General features: G+C 39.8%; 1 long non-coding RNA gene across 1 annotated transcript; it reads right to left on the bottom strand.

Moving 5' to 3' along the window:
* Window positions 1–1,107: 1,107 nt before the first annotated feature.
* LOC131588887 (uncharacterized) lies at window positions 1,108–15,420 on the bottom strand. The gene is made up of 3 exons (XR_009279664.1): window positions 15,086–15,420; window positions 12,058–12,320; window positions 1,108–4,227 (listed from the first exon to the last, which is right to left on the bottom strand). It is a non-coding gene; the product is annotated as an uncharacterized LOC131588887 (long non-coding RNA).

Here is a 15,420-nt window from a genome sequence, read left to right as displayed (position 1 = left end):
CCAGAATACACATCACATGTGTGTTCTGCAAGTGTGGTTGAGAAAGTCAGCATTGTGAAATATGGAAGGAATAAACATGTATTTTTTTAGCCATATGACATCAACTTATAATTAGCTTGTTTCACTCAAATTAGTGCAGCATATGGGCACACAGAACAACTTTTCTATAATAAACAGCCTTGAAAGCCTTAAATTATCATATAACATATTTATATGTAGCTGGAGTTTGGATTGAGCATGCTGTGCAGCTGTAACCTGAAATTTGATAAAATGGAACTCCCCTTGACAGGCCAGTAATGGAAGTCCACTTCTAAAATAACTCAGCATTTAAAATAAAGCCAGCACAAATTGCAGAACTTGCAGCACATGCAGCCAATGTAATTTAGTTACACAAAACAGTGCAGCTGCTCTCCTTGCAGTCCTAGAGCCATCAAAGGACAATTCAAGTCAAAGTTTTTTCAAGGGATTGACATTTTTCTCCCCAGAATTGTGGAAACAGTTTTTATAACTGAATGTTGGAGAGTCAAGCAGCAGAGTTCCATGGACAAGGCTCATGATGCCTTGTTGCCATTTCACTAAATTGGGAATATGGGGCTTTGCTGCATTTTTTTATATTATTCTCCAAAATGAATTTTACTCTGGGCAGAGTAAAACAAACACAGTGTGTCTCAAGAGTAAAGGGGGGAAGTAATGCTGATTCTTCTGTCTCTGTAAACCATTTCTCACGCTGCATCCTGAACTTTCTTTCAATCCTAAAAGCTTTCACTGTTCTTCTATGAGAACAAGTTCTCACTATAAAAAGAGGACAATAAAACTAATTAGTAAAACCTGAATAGAGGTAAAACTCATCAGCACATGCCCTGCTAATTCTGCAACATAACAAACACAAAGAGAGCCTTTAAAACACTTCACCCTTACCACATCCCAGTGTACAGATAACTGAACACTTCCAGGGATGGGGCAGCCACAGTTTTTCTGGGCAACCTGTTCCAGTGCCTCACCACCCTCACAGTAAAGAATTTCTTCCTAAAATCTAACCCTCTTCCAGTTTAAAACCACTGCCCCTCCATCTGTCCCCTGACTCCCTGATGCAGAGGGCTGCCCATGTTTCCTGTAGACCCTATTTAGGTGTTGGAAGTCTGCTCTAAGTTCTTCTGGAGCCATAAACACCCATTTTAACCCTCCCAGGTGAGGCAGTGTGTGATGTGCCCCATATTGGGCACTCAGATTACAGCTGATACCAGTGGGCCTGTCATGACACCTGGGAACTCGCACTTTAGATGGAAATTGGGAATTTTCTTATGAACTTGAGAACACGTTGGTCTGTTCATGGTGTCCAGAAGGGTAATACCATCATTTTCATCTCAAAGGGGAGTAGCCCCAAATCCTTGACTGAGTTACAAATCCAAAGTCATGCATCTCCCCCCTGAAGACTCCCACATCAGGCTGTTTGGAGCATTAACCCTAAGGCTCAAGCTTTCTAGTTCATGTCTTTCCAGGCAATTTAAATATACTCTCAAACCAAGGAATAACAGGGCATTTATTTCATGGTTATCAAGCCCCTAAATTAAACAGACATCATTATCACTCCACCAACAATTTAATGCTTGCAGCATGAGGTTATTTCAATTAAGAAAACAACTCAGCTCTGGCTAAATAAATAAGTGATGTCATTCTTCATTCAGGCCTCCAGATTCTTTGGTGTAAAAACTTCCCTTAGGAGAGGTTTTGGGACACGGTGGCTCCTCTGAGACTATTTACATCTCTCAATTTCTCTAATCTCTTCTTCCTTCCTTCCTCCCATCTATTTCCTTCCCTTTCACTAAAAACTGGCCAGTATTTAACTCTAATGCTTCCAGTCTGCCCAACATGCTTTTAGAATTGGGTGGTTGTTGGTTTCTTGTTTTGTTGGGTTTTTTTTATAACCAGAAATAAGGCTTAATTTAAGGTAATTACTTTCCCATTTGGAGAGTTTTGCTATTTGCAGGGCCTTATTTTTTTCCCTAGTCAAATTAGCAGGAGAAGTTAGTTTTAAAAGTGATAGTTTTCTCCTAAAATTGTTCTTGAGATTAAGGGTAGCGCTCAAAACCCAAAACTTCTCACTCATGTTGAATTTCTGCATGTCTAGAAACAAAAGTAGTGCTATCAGGAAATTATTGAGGGGAGGAAGAGGACAAACAACACCATAGACTTCCAGTGAAAATATATGTGTATATAAGCCTGATCACCAATTAGTATGGGCTTCCAAATAAATTAATCTTCAAATCAGAGAGGTGTCCAGACTCCTTCTAGGAGTCAAAAATGGGTCAACTGGAAAAGATACTTTTCTCTAGAACTGTTTCTTTTCAGTAACATCTCTAATATGGCATTGAGAAATCAGAAACAGTCATAAGGATTGAACTTGCACTTGCAGTGGAACAACAGGACTTTGTGGAATGAAAAGTGTTAATAAATGCAAATATTCAATGGAGCATTGTCCACTGATAGGAGTAAGTGAATAGGACATCCTTAGTGGGAAAACTGGCATAATCTCAGAATCCAAGCATCATACCCTCAGACAGATCCCTTTTTTCTGTTTGGAGGGTTGTCTGTCTAACTTGTAAGGATTTTAACTAGTTCTTCATTATTTTGGGGATTTGGAACCTCAAAGGGGCCATTGGATGTGTGCAACTGGTTTGTAGCACAGTCTGAGCTGGCAGTTTGCATGTGAGCAATAAACTCAGCCCACATCCAATTTACTTTTAAGCTACACAGCCCTCAAATCTGTAATTCTGGTCTGGTCAGCAGTGCCATCACCCTGTATTTACTGAAAAACACCACTATTATTTTGAAGTATGTGTTACATATAGACATGCCAATGGACCTTGAATTTACAAACAGTGGAAATATAAATTCTAATATATATTTAGAGTGTAGATAGAATGGCACAGGCCAAAGGGCATTCATGCAAACATTTTTTATGGGTGGTCTTTAGGGAAATGACAGTTATGGCAAAATTTATTTGGACCTGGCTCTTCAGGGAGACCTCACACACAAGTCTGGTGAAAGGCTGGTCCAGAAAACTTAAAAAAAAACCAAAAAAAAACCCCCAAAAACATAACTAAGAGGAAAGTCATGCCCAAGAGATAACTGCAACTGATATGAGTTTCTGTGGAGCTGTACTGATTTTTGATATCTGGCTCCTAAGACAGTATTTAAAGGACAATCACCCAGATTGCATTTTTGTAGTTTAAAAAAAGATCTTCTATGTAAGAAAGGCCAAAAAAGCCATACTAATCAGCCAGAATAAAAACATTTAGCAGTAATAACAGAAGGATTCTTCACATCTGCAGCCCATGGCAATTTAAAATTAGTTAATTTTCAAAAATTTCATTCTGAGTTACTGGGCAGTATATAGACATACTTAGCTCCAAGTAGCACATACATAAAAGATATGGATGTGAAAGAAATAAATGGAAGTAGAATAGAATAAATGTATTGCAATTGTGTAGCAATGTATTTGTTAAGGAAGAAAAGCAGATGGAATATTAGCAAGGCAAATCAGAAAAGTTTAAATGGATTTGAGTTACGAAGTCCATTTTGTTTGACTGACCAAAGCCTTGAGTCCTGTGCATGCCTGGTTTTGCATCTTAAATTACAATAACTGGCAAGAAAAAAAATTGGGTTTTGTCTTTGATCCTCAGTTAAAGCAGACTGAGAAAATCCCTTCATAATTGGTTAATAGTTCATGGGGCTAAAATTGTTGTTGTAGCACAATCTGTGGGAACAACACAGGAGAAACATTTCCTGCAGAAAGAATGCTGAAGTTTAATTACTACACATCACATGAGGGAGAATTTCAATTTTTAGGGCCCTGTGTTCAGGCAGTTACTAGGTAGCCAGCTTGTAGTGGAATATTGATGCTTTAGTCTAATCTCTGCTGTGCCAGAGAACAGTGGAGGGGCCTCATTCTCATGATGGGGTAGGAGGAATGCTACACATTTCTTAGGTCTTATCATCATGTACATTGCTATGCCAGGCAGTTTAATTAATAACTGTCGACATCTTGTCATTTATCATTACCCAAACAGGAGGGAAGGACCCTTCCATGTGCATGCTGTACAAATAAATTAAAGTTGTCTCCCCCAGTCTCACGGGTTTGCTGCTGTCACTCACTCGTGTTGTCCTTCCTGCAGTTCAAAGAATTGCATCTTATCTTGCTCCCAGGACTGGGCAGCTATTTATGTCCTGTAAAACAAAAGCACATGCAAGCCTGGTGGATAATCAACCAGCAATATTGCTGAGGAGAATTAAATTATTGAGTTCACCAGCAAACATTTACCACTACATTTTAAATGTACAACAAGGAAGACTCTTCCATGAGCAAAGAAATGTGGAAACACTGCAGTCAGATCATGATGTCAAAATAAGCTTTTTCACTGACTTCAAAGGTCATCAGAGCAATTTCTTATTTTCATATTACAAAGCTAAATACTAATTAGTCCAGTGTAAGAAAATTGCTCATCTTTCTTCGGAATCACATAAAGCATGTAGGAACACTCAGAATGGCTCTGGGTACTATGCAATATTTTGTTTCCAACAGTCAAGCCTAAAAATCTTCCTCTCTGTGAATGCTTTGATTCTTAATAGCAATTTGCAGGAAAAAACAATTCCAACTGAAATGAAAGAGGTAGTGTGATAGACACTAGATAGAGACTTCCAAACACAATCCATTTTTGGTAAATAAAAATAAAAAGTTTATTAGACGTACTCTTTCGTCAGGGACACAGCATGCCAGGGACTGCACACAGGAAAACAGGAGCCCACAGATATTGTTATTTAAATTATTTAAGTTAAAAAAAAAAACCCAAACTGAACTCCATTTACTCTGTACAATATACTAAATTGTGAGAAATTTTCATGTCAGTTTGTGATTGCAGACAGAGCTCCCTGTGTCTGTCCAAGACAAATGATGGAGCACCTCTGTGTTCACTCTGCAGGCACCTCTGGCTGACGGATGGAGCTGCCTCATGCACGGCCCTTGAAGGGCAGCAGGAAGGGATGGACTCCTGCAGGGACTGCCAGAACCTCCCAGGCAGACGAAGGCTGCTGGCTGCCTTTAAAGAATCATATTAATCTGCAGCTCTCTAAGGTATTTGTTAAAGCCACCAGGATGATTCAGGGCACATTTTGATCAGGAAAACAGTGAAGACAATTGTGGCATACGGCAGTGTGACCCTCTAAGGTGTCCCAGCTCTGTCCCTTAGACTGACCCTACGTGCAGGAGAGCTGCTGCAGCACTGGGAAATATCTCTTTCAAACTTCATCAAGAGAAGACATGCTCAAACACCAACACACAGATAAGTGCAAACAAGAAAACAGTGCACCAGAACTTGTGAGATCCTCTTGTATAAAATGTCCCAGGGACAAAAAGCAACAGGCATGAGATGGACCAAAGGAAAGAGAACTTTCACATGCCAGCCTGAGCAGAAGCCCATGGCAGACCTAAGGCTCAGGTGTCAAAGAGCTGAACTGTGAGTGCATTTTAATAATGAGAGATGTGGTAATTCTGGCCCCTTCTGGCTGCAGTAAATTGCTCTGTTTGGCTGGAGCCAAGCTGAAATAGCACGTTGGGCATGCATCAGGAAATTACCTCACAATATACGAAGCCTCAGGCTCTAGGTGATAAGTAAGGACCCAACAAATTAATCTCATCATCTGCATTCATCTTTGGATGCTGCTCTGTGCCAGGCCACAGTGTGTGGGCTGGGGCCTATTTTTTTTCATTTGTCTAACTTAAATTGGTAGTTTGAGTTACTATGATACAAATGTTCTATTCTGTGCTGTCTGCATGGTAGATCGTTCTTACTGAAATAGGAAGAATTATCATGTCATATTTTACAGCCATGAGGACAAATTATTATGAGCCTTCTTTTGTCAACATAAATTATGCAAGGCTGGTGAAGGGAATTTATGGACATCCTCAGTCTATTTTCCTTTAATGGCAAGTATTTTTGTTAATAATTGTAATTTAATTATTTATTATGCCATTCAGAATCCACTCACTTCTACAGCCTATCTCTGAATTGCATTCCTCACTGTATTATTAAGGCCTTTCAAGATCAAAAATCACATCTAAGTGAAATGGAAAAAAAGAGTTGCCTTAGACTCATGACTGGAACTTAGGTATTCTTTTTAAAAAACAAAAGAAAGAAAAAAACCCCCACATTTCTTCACATTACTTTATAAAGAACAATCCACCCTTCATTTCAAATAACACATTTCTTTTTCCAAAATATGTCAGTAAATTTTACTGTCCTCTGTGTGCTTCAGTGGCAGAAAGAACAGAATCATTACAACTATCCCTTTTTTCCCTGACACATACAATGACTCTATTGCAGACAGAAGGAGGACAGGCAAACCCTTCTTTTACCTGTATTCTATATTTCTTGTGTTCATTTTAGAGATAGCAAATGGAGGATTTGGGTGTTTTCTCCAAACCTATTATTTATCCTGAAAACTTAATGCTTTAAGGCACAGGAAGACCAATTTGTGTGCATTTTTTAGACTCTGATAAATTAATGAATATGTGCTCAAGACACAAAGACCCCACAGATTACTGTGAGAAATAATCCTTTTACTGCAATATCAGTCCTTAATGATTATTTTCTAATCCTTGGCACATGATAAAAATCATTACAATAATCAGAGGAGAATATATGTAATACATTTCATTTTCTAACTCTTTCTCTTTGTTCTGTAAACAGTAGCTAACAATGTATTTAGTAACTCATCCCTGAATGGTGGTTACACATGACAGGTACACCGAAAGTTAATTTTCTGTTTGTCTCTACTTTATAGAAAATGGGAAATTATTACTCTTTAAAAACAAAGATTAAATCTAAGGCATGATCAGTGGGAGTACATGTGCTTTTTGCTGGTACAAACACATGAATATTTCTATTGTAAGACTCTATTTGTTTAGTTTCTTCTACCCTTTTTATTTGGTAATAGATTTTTACTCCACAAAACTATTGAAACCAATACCTCTCAAATAAGAACACCCTGCTGGTATAAGCCCAGGGAAGGAGGCTTCCAGGCAGATGACACAGAAGAAAAGAAGGGGTTTTCTTGTGCCAGTGTTGTATTGCAGGAGAGAGAGTTTGTGGCAGGATTCTGCCTGAAACATTCCTTAATATCTTACTCTGGTATGAAAGCCACAGTGTCTGTACAGCTCTGCTTTGGACAAATACAGAATTTCCTGCCTTCCACACTGAGCTGGAGTCCTTAGATATGCTAACTGCCTAAGAAGAAACAGTAGCAGAGAGCAAATTCCAAAAGAGAAAGACCCTGTGCAGCATTAACTCTGTTGGAAACCTGGGAGATTGGAAAATGTACCATTACCTATCATAATTCAGGCAAAACCCCAACCTCACAGTCATCTGAAGGCCTAGGACTGACTCCTGTGGTCAGAAGATGGTCTTTGGAGAGAGGCAATTCTCACTCCTGCAAACACAGACCCAAAGTTGGTCAAGGTATGAGAACTTACAAACAGAAGATGATTTTTATTTTGTTTCTATGGTTAAAAGCAGTTTAACACTTTAAACTTGGGACAATTCTTCATGTTCTGAAAGAAATTCAATGTGTTCATGCATATTTGGATGGTTAAACAAATTGAAGCATAAAATGTTCACTATTTCTGTATACTGGGTGAGGCAAAGCTACTAACTTAAAAGTTTATTTTTAAAGTGGCCCTTAAAATCTATATACACTAGGATTTAGTCCATGATCCCCTACTGATGATACATAAAACCAATTGATTTTTAGATGGCCTTCCAATGTTAAAGTGATAATGAAGGGGGATAGTTATTCCATCTCTGAAAGTCCAAAGCTCTGTGGCACAGATTTCTACACTTGGGCTACAAGGCCAGACAAATGCATTTTTGTAAGGAAAGAGGAGAGAGAAGGTCAGAAATTGATTTATTCCTTAGCCTGTACAAGAGCGTAACACTTCAAAATTATCACTGAAATAATGACTGCAGCTATAGGGACTAGAATTCAAATATTAGGAAAATAAGTTTGTTTTCTAATTCTCTGGGCAAGGGAAGAATTCAGGCTTAGCTTATGCTTGCTACCCTTTTGTTTACACTTCTATTTGCTGAAATACCCTGCACCAGCCTTGTACTGGTGTGGCTTGGTCATCTGCCAGTCACCCACTGGGGTCACCATGACATCTCAGAAAACACCAAACTGGTGAATTCACAAAGTTTGCTCCTTGCTCCAGGATCATGTTGGTAGAACACTCTATCCTCTGCATTGTTCCTCCTGTTGGCTCAGCTCCTGGGAGGGGACCAGGAGAGCCAGAGGCTGGGGACACTCCCTCAGGGCTGCTTCTCTTGAATGACAACCCAGCCAGTTTGGCTTCAGCAAAAATTCCTGCCTTCAAACCCTAATTACTGTGCTGGCACAGCACTCTGGGTGGTTTTTCTAATTGTTTGTATTTATTTGTAAAGTCTCTACTGCACAGGGTCCTGTGATAAATATAATTCCACTCATGGCTAATTCGATGCTTTTTTGGGGGTAGAAGGGAGAGTAATTGCATGGTAAACCATAATTACTAGTACAAGAACTACCTTAATTACCAATCCAATCTGAGGGAGTAGCTGAGGCTTGAATCAGCCTAATTAAAATTCTACTTGTTCATAATAAATAAGTGGTAATTACTAATTAGACCTAGCCTACAGTATTCTAAAAGCGTGAATTTAATGTCAGTTTGTGTTTAATTTTGGCCATTTCCTACTTGCACTGGGATGACAGCCCAGCACAGAACTGAACAGAGCAGGTATCTGAGGCCTTTAAGTCTTCTCCTGCTGTTGGCTTCTAGTGGCAGAACAGACAACTTGATAAGGCAATTTATCCCTGTTGAGTGCTGAGCTCCTGAATATCTAATTCCAGCTGTAGGTGTAACACAGACACCTCCAGCTATATGGTGGAAATCATGGGAAAATCCTTTTAGCTTTCAGGTCCCTGTTTCCCACCTTTTCTGATGAAACCACATGCATTTGCATGTTAAAAATGTCTTATGATTTGGGTCATTCATGGCTAGAAACCAGGGTTTCTGATTGCTGCCAAATAAAAAGAGGAATATTATTACAATATCCTGATAGCTTGGCTCCAGCTGTTTATCAAACATGTATTTAATCACAAGCATAAATCACATTCTGCCTGCAAGGAGGCTGAAAGGGGCAGCCTCTCCTCCCAGGCACGAGGGACAGGACAGCAGGACACAGCCTTAAGCTGCACCAGGGGAGGTCTAGGCTGGACATGAGGGAGAATTTCGTCACAGAAAGGGTGATTAGACCTTGGAAGCCCAGGGATGTGGTGGAATCACCATCCCTGGATGTGTTTAAGGAAGGCCTGGATGTGGCACTCTGCTGTGCTTTAGCTGATGAGGCGCTGTTGGGTCCCAGGCTGGACTCAGAGGCCTTTTCCACCCTCACTGATTCTGTGCTAGCAGAAGTGTATCTCCCACTCTTCTTCTCACATTTTACTGATCTACAGAACTGAGATACTTCTGTAGGCCTGAAACAACACCAGCAAACATAAACAAAGCATCATAAAAGTATTTCTTCCATGGTTTCCCCTCTTATTTTTTTTTTCTAAGAACTCACTAGTTGCTAATGGGAATATTATGTTAGACCTACAAACACATCCTAACTTGTGGTTGATTCATGTGTTCAGCAGATTTGACAATTAGAACATTATAGTAATAAAAATTCAGTCAAAGATTTTTCATTTCCAGTGAACCTTACCAGTCTACTGGTCTTTACCACTAAAGGGGAACTGAGGATTTGTTAATTACAGCATGCACAGGTGCAGCAGCTTTGTATCTTAAAGTGTCCCCTAAAAAACATGGGTAAGAAGCAACAGTGGGAATCAGAGCAGGAATCCTGTGGCATCAACCTGATCTTGCAGGGCTCTCTCTGATGAGTGAGGGTGATGTTAACCAGCCAGACTGACTGGCCAAGAGACAAATATCCAACTCAAACCCAAATGCCAGGGTGTTTCAATCTGTCAGGAGCCCCATATCCTCCTAGCTACAGCTGGTCACAGTGTAATACAGACTTTGGAATCAGTAGCTCCTCTTTACCCCATTTTTAGCTTTTTTACTTTTTTTTTTTTAATTTTGAGTCCTTCAGAAATAAATAGAATTCCTTGGGTTTTTGGGTTGTTTTTTTTTTAGATCAGCTTCTGTTCTCATAGCTTCTGGGCAAATACTTCCTTATTTGCTAGAGGGCTTAAGGCCCTGGGAACCCAGCAAGGGGCAAGTGGAGGAGCTGCTCACACTCTTTCTTACCAAGCTAAAAATCACTTTTTCTATCAATCAAACCCTACATGAGGCCTCCTCCAACTTACAGGCTCCTCACCTTTGTGCTATGATCCTGCCAGTCACTGTCATGGCAACCACAGAGACCATTCCAGCTGAAGAAACTGCTAATTTCTGGGGGGGAGCCACTTGCTTGACACTTTAAAAAATAAAACATCCACTAGAAAAATTTTACCTTTTTTTTGTTTGGTTTTTTTTTAATCATGCATGGAACTAAAAAGAACTCAAGAAAATGTGAAAATCAAATTTTTTCTCCATAAACCGTAACTGTTGCATCCTGAGTCACAGCAGGAACCATGGTGCCTCACTGTCTTTGAGCACCAAACCACAGGAGTGACTGTCACAGTCACCTTCTAGCACAGAATTCTGTTCCTCACACACATTTCTCCCACAATAGCAACAGCCCAATGACCAGAGGAAAATTAACATCTCCCCTTACCCCCAGACAACAATCTGGCAAAAACACTTCTAATTTGCTGCAGGGCCCTGTGTTGTATAAGTTATAAAATAAAATCAAATGAGGAAAGAGCCACAAGGCAAGGACTACAACCAGGGAGAGGGGAAGCATAAATTCAGCAAACCTTGGGAGAGCCTTGTCCCTGCACCCAAAGATCCCACAAGGCTCAGGGAGTCTGGCTCGGCCCCCACTCCTGAGCTTGCCCTCGTTCTATCCCAAAAAGGAGTCTCCAAAATTCTCTTTTCATAAATCCCGAGTTGTCCTGTCTGAAGCCAGGATTTCCCTCCTCCTCTGCCATAAGCTGCAGTGTCTGACCTCGTGTGCTTCTGTTGGCTCTACACCTCAGCATTGGCCTTTCCTACAAGAACTGTCCCAGCTGGGAATTCATCAACAGCTCCCTGTGCCCAGGCGTGGGTTTCCTTCACACCAAGGGGCTCCTCGCTGGTTTTTCTTGCCCCTCAGCTGGAAGCTCCATCATGAAGGTTGGGTAAGCAAATCCTGCCCAAGGGGCTGTGGAACAGACTGTGGAAAATCCATGGAAATTCACAGATTCACCAAGCAGTGGACAGGTGATGCAATTCAGGTGGTTTTTGTTTTGGTTTGGTTTTTTTAATTATTTTTTATGTAAACCAAAAGAATAACGGAGGTCCTTGAGAAAGCATCTTCACACTTTTAGCCTTTTACTATTTTATTTTATTTTATTTTATTTTATTTTATTTTATTTTATTTTATTTTATTTTATTTTATTTTATTTTATTTTATTTTATTTTATTTTATTTTATTTTATTTTATTTTATTTTATTTTATTTTATTTTATTTTATTTCATTTCATTTCATTTCATTTCATTTCATTTTTTTATTTCTAAGTGGAAGGAGGGGAGGGGGAAGGCACTGTTTTCTTTACACCTCAGACACAACTTCCCAGTTTTTTCTTTAGCCAGAATTGCAAGGTAGACATCTCCACCTCGTGGTGTGAAAACAAAGTATCCTTTGAAAATTTCTAAATTGCTGCTTCATGCAAAGGCAGCAGGCTAAAATGATTTCTGTAAATTATTTTCCAAAGCAAACTGTGCTCGTGAGCAGCACACTTACACAAAAATTCAGGGAGGAAAAGGGTTTTATAGACTATTGGCTACATATAAACCAAGGAGTTTATATAATATAATGAATGATTATCATATATAAGGTGATATGATGATGAATCATGTAACATGAGGATGCTGCATTCACTTACCCTTTCTGTATGCAAAGATCCATATGCTGCACATCATGAACAGTTTTCTGTAGCCTTGGAACCTCGTGGAGGACAGATCATCAGGCAATGAAAATTTGGTTCAAGGCTTAGGCTGCAGAGAAACACCTCGAGGGAGGCCAGCACATAACCTCTGCTCTCAAAACCTCCATCCCTCAGGGCCTCTATTTCCAGGACAGAAGCTGACAGTAAATTCACTTCTCATGGGCTGCATATCTTACAGTGTTCCAAAACCAGTGAAATTCCTGCAATGAAAAGAGAACCATAGTTACATTGCATTTAAAAATGCACCAATAGAGGGAGATACTCCACCATAACAATTAGTTCCTTCGCAGCAGAACTTCCTGGAAAAGAGAATTTAAACTGAAGAGAAACAGGTCGTTGTTGTTCTAGTTCTAAGGTGTAATGCAACACAATGTGTTCTGTGATTTCAGCAGAATTCCCTGAGAAAATGGCACCTGACTGAACTTTAATTACTAGGCAGAATCACATAGGACACCTTTTATATTGGAATTTACTCTGATCTCTTCAAAACATTCTGTGACTACATTCCACATAATAATAACTTAATGAATGTTTTTATAATTTAGGCAAAAAAAAAATCCTTTACAGTCAACAATTCTGGCTCCTCTAAAAATCCTTTACAAAATTTTCATTTAACTGCCTTTAATTAAACTAGCTCCACTGAAGGAGATCAAAGAGCACAATGGTAAAGGCAGTGGCAAAGGGTGATCTCAAGAAAAGTAGTGCAGACCTCTTGGCACTGAAGAAATGGAGAAGTTTATCACTTGTCAGATAATCCTACAAACTTATTTATTAGAATCTCCAGAAACATATGGGATTCTTAATACAGCAAAAATTCAAAATGAAAATGTTGCATTCTGCTCTGCCTCAAAATATATGAACCACAAGCTGAATTCTAAGCGTAGATTTGTTAATCCATATCCACAAAAAATGGTTTAAAAGGCTGAGTGTTCTGTTCCTCTCTGTTCCTTGGGGATGCATGATTCCTGTTTCATGTCATCTGATGAAAAGAACAGAAAAGTTTTGCAACCTGCCAAAAGCTGAGCTAATCTTGTGTTTTTCAAACTATCTGCCAGTCAAACTCTGTGTTCCTTTGCTGAACTTACAAAATATTCTTGCTTCAAGAGAAAGTTTCTGCTGCCTTGGACCTTGTTAAGGACATTCAGCTCTCCATGAAATAGCTACAATAGCATGCACAACATAAAGACAGGAGTCATTAAAAAAAAAGATGATTTATCAAAATTTTTGGCAAGTGGTCTTTCCTGTCTTAAGGATTAATGTTGTAGCTGAGACACGATTTGCTTTTATGACCTTTCAAGGGAGGGATATTCCTCATCTTTACACGGTACTGGGCCTCAAATCCACAAAAAGAACTTCAAGAGGGGAGACAAGCAAGGAATACAGAAGTTGTGTCTAGACTTGCAAGCCAAGATCTTTGCTCCTTTAGCACACAGCTGCTGAAAAAACAGAACATGCTTTGCTTCCTGTAATTGTTAAATTTCACTCAATATTATAAATATATTTCTATTTGCATTCATACTCACTTCTTAATAGTAGAGAGAAACCAAAAGACAATGTTTTAAACAAATAGTGTAAAAAAAATCCCAATTAAGTGGGAAGATAGCCAAGGTACATGAAAAACATGTATGCATCTACCCATCCTAGAATTTATTGTGTCTAATTTCCCAGTTTCAATGACAGCAGGACCTTTTGGGTTTTTGTTTTGGTTTGGTTTTTTTTAGGGTTTCATGTCAATTTTTTAGGAACAAAACATTATGTAACATTACAGCAGCTTCCAGCTAGTATTTTTTTCTTTTATTATTTCTGCAAACTTAAAGCTGACCCCCTCTTTCTTCTGCTTTTTGCTTCTACTGCTCTCTGTCCTAAGATAAATTATCATGTAAGTGTCTCTTACACTTCTTGATGTTTCCTCTACCTGAAGCAGGATTTCTCTTTTTTTTTCTTCACTACTGTGAAGCCATCCTATTTAATTAATCCCGGAAATATTGACTTAGTGCTAAGGGAAACATTATCATTAAATTAGAAATGCTGGTGGTGGTGATGCCAGCTCCCCAGCTGCAGAGCAAGGCAGACACTCTGGCTCAGCACGTTTTAGGCAAAAGTCTTCGGATCCAAAAGCATTATTTACTCACTTAACTTCAGATATTCATTATACGACTGCAGATGGAGGAGCTGGTTGTTTGGCATCTTCTCTTCAACACTATTTCTCTGACTTTACATATAAATTTGTGCTTCAAAATTCCCTACAAATTGACTGAAAAGTTGTTCTTAGAAGTTTAGGGAGAAGAGAGATAAAGGTATCATACAACTGTGATATCACTGTTACAAAATAGCCGCTTTTTAATTTATTTCTTTTTAAGAAGGAACGCAGACTTCCTCTCTAAATCTTCTCCTTCAAATTATCAAGAATTTAATACTGATTTCCTGCAAATACAGGCCTTTTAAACTCGACTGATCTGTCATATGGAATTACATCAAAATGTAAGTTAACACTTCATGCCATTTTGTGCAATATCTGATGTCTTTTAATAGTACCCTTTAATCACGTGGCTCTTTACCTTTCGTTGGTAGGAGATAAATTTTCCTTTCTAGGTACACTGCCTCTATTAGTCTAAGCTTTCCACTTCTTCTATTCTTTTATTCTTCCAGAAAGGCTGAGAACACTATTGAAATGTTCAATATGATAGATGCTTGGCAGTTCCTCCTCAGCTCTCCCAGTGCTGGAGCTCTCCCTTCTCCCCTCACTCCTCTCTCCCTTCTCCCTTCTCCCTTCTCCCTTCTCTCCTCTCCACTCCTCTCCTCCACAGATTCTTGCTGTGGTTGTCCTTGTCCCTTCTCCATCTCTCCTGCCCTCTGCTCTCTGCTCCTCACCTGCGGAGATCCCAGAATGGACAGATAAAAACCTCCAAGATAAATCTGTCTCCCAGCCTTCAGCTGCTTACGGCAGCGCCCCTCACAAACCCACCTCCATCCGTGCCATTTTTCCCATGCGTTTTTCAGTGCTTGACCGCAGAGATGTTGATTTTACGAAGGTTAAAGGTGGCTGCCTCAGCCAACAAACGGGGTTTAGCGGGAGGGGATGGCTGCTGTTGTTTCAGGAGTGAAGTGTCACGGAGGTGCCGCGGCCCCCGCTGAGGCGCGAGTGACAGCGGCAGCTGCCCGGGCTGCGGAGCCCCGCGGGACCGCAGGGTTCCCACGTCGGGAAAAGCCACCCCGGTCCTTTTCCCACAGCTGAAGCTGCAGAACAGCCAGGAGAGCTCCCTTGGAAATCGGGCCCGAGCAGCCTAAACTGGAACTGGA

This window comes from Poecile atricapillus, chromosome 27, assembly GCF_030490865.1.
Source record: "Poecile atricapillus isolate bPoeAtr1 chromosome 27, bPoeAtr1.hap1, whole genome shotgun sequence".
NCBI classification, from domain to species: Eukaryota; Metazoa; Chordata; class Aves; order Passeriformes; family Paridae; genus Poecile; species Poecile atricapillus.
The sequence above is the reverse complement of the archived record's forward strand: the minus strand, read 5'-3'. Positions and strand labels throughout refer to the sequence as shown.